Below are 2,052 nucleotides of genomic sequence, written 5' to 3' on the forward strand. Positions count from 1 at the left end.
GGTTGAAGCAAAAATTATAACACTGATGTGGTTTTAAATATATGTAGAGGAAATATTTCAGACTATCACCTTATAATCAGGAGAAGGTTAAAAAGACATAAAGGAAGGTAAAGTTTCTATATTTTGCTCAAATTGGTAAAATGACGACACCAGAATGACATGTTAAGTCATGTACACATAATGTACATATCACTAAAAAGACTATACAAATAATATAAACTGAAAAATATTATAGGTAAGTCAAATTGGAATGTTTAAAAATGCTTAGGTAGCACATGAAAGAGAAGGGGAAAAGAAAATAAAAATGAAAGACAGAACAAACAAAAAATATAAAATTGCATAAAATATCAATAATTACATTAAATGTGAATAATCTAAAGATACCAGTTTAAAAACATGAATCACTATTCTGTCAATAAGACATTCACTTTGAGTAAAATGATATAGGTAGGTTGAAAATAAAAAGATGCAAATGTATATATCATATAGACATTAATCAAAAGAAAGAAAAATGGTTATATCAATAGGAGATAAATTAGACTTCAGGGGGGAAAATTACCCGAGACAGAGAGGAGTATTTTTAACTTTATTTTTATTATTGACACTATTATAGATAGAATGATCACAATCATATTAACAAAAACATGGAACACTTCACAAATTTGTGTGTCATCCTTGTTCAGGGGCATGCTCATCTTCTCTGTATTGTTCCAATTTTAGCATACGTGCTGCTGAAGTGAGTACAGAGAGGAATATAATATAATGATAAAAGGTTAATCCACCAAGAAGACATAGCAATCCTAAAATCATATGCATCAAACAACAGAGATACAAAATATGTGAAGCAAAACCTGATAGAACTGAAAAGAATAAAAACATAAATCCACACTTACATTTTCAGATTTCAACATTCCTCTCTCAAAAATTAATAAAATAACTATGCAATTAGCAAGGATACAGAACAACTCAAAAACATCATCAGCCAACAAAATCTAATCAACATTTCCAGAATACTCTACCCAGTAATAGCAGAATGTACATTTTTCTCAAGTGCTCAAAGAACATATGCCAAGATAGACTATATCCTAGGCCATAAAACAAATCTAAATAAGTTCAAAAGAACTGAATTTTCATACAGAATTCATTTTCTATTTCATATAGAGTGTGTTCTCTGACCTCAAGGGAATCAAACTAGAAATCATAACAGCAAGATAACAGGAAAACCTCTAAACACTTGGAAACAAAATCAGTGCACTTCTAAATAATCTGTGAGTCAAACAGGAATCCAGATGTCCTTGAAATGGGTGAATTGTTAAGCTAATTGTGGTTCATCCATACCATGGATCACTACTCAGTAATAAAAAGGAACAAACTACTGGTAAATGTACCAGCTTGGATGAATCTCCAGGGAATTACACTGAGTGAAAAAAGTCAGTCTCAGAGAGTTGCACTTACACTATATTATTAAATTTACATAACATTCTTGAAATGATAAAATTATGGAAATGAAGAACAGTTTATTAGTTTTCAGAGGTTAAATAGAGAATCAGGTAGAGAAGGGAAGTGGACGTGGCTATGAAAGGGGAACAGGAGAGACCCATGTGGTGACGGAAATATTCTGCTTCTTGATTGTATCAATATCCTAATTGTGATTCTGTATTATAATTTAGATACAATATAAGATATTGCCAATGGAGAAAACTAGGTTGAGATACAAGGGATTCCTCTGTATTATTTTTTATAACTACATGCTGCTGCAGCTGCTAAGTCACTTCAGTCATGTCCGACACTGTGCGACCCCATAGACGGCAGCCCACCAGGCTCTCCTGTCCCTGGGATTCTCCAGGCAAGAACACTGGAGTGGGTTGCCATCTCCTTCTCCAATGCAGGAAAGTGAAAGGTGAAAGTGAAGTCACCCAGTCATGTCTGACTCTTAGTGACCCCATGGACTGCAGCCTACCAGGCTCCTCCATCCATGGGATTTTCCAGGCAAGAGTACTGGAGTGGGGTGCCATTGCCTTCTCTATTATAACTGCATATGAATCTCTAATT

The 2,052-nt window shown here is 34.0% G+C and overlaps 1 non-coding gene across 1 annotated transcript; it reads right to left on the reverse strand.

Moving 5' to 3' along the window:
- Positions 1-638: 638 nt before the first annotated feature.
- On the reverse strand, positions 639-744 carry LOC122685139. Its single transcript, XR_006338303.1, has one exon. It is a non-coding gene; the product is annotated as a U6 spliceosomal RNA (small nuclear RNA).
- Between the last annotated feature and the right edge of the window lie 1,308 nt (positions 745-2,052).

This window comes from Cervus elaphus, chromosome 27 (genome assembly GCF_910594005.1).
Source record: "Cervus elaphus chromosome 27, mCerEla1.1, whole genome shotgun sequence".
Classification (NCBI taxonomy): Eukaryota; Metazoa; Chordata; class Mammalia; order Artiodactyla; family Cervidae; genus Cervus; species Cervus elaphus.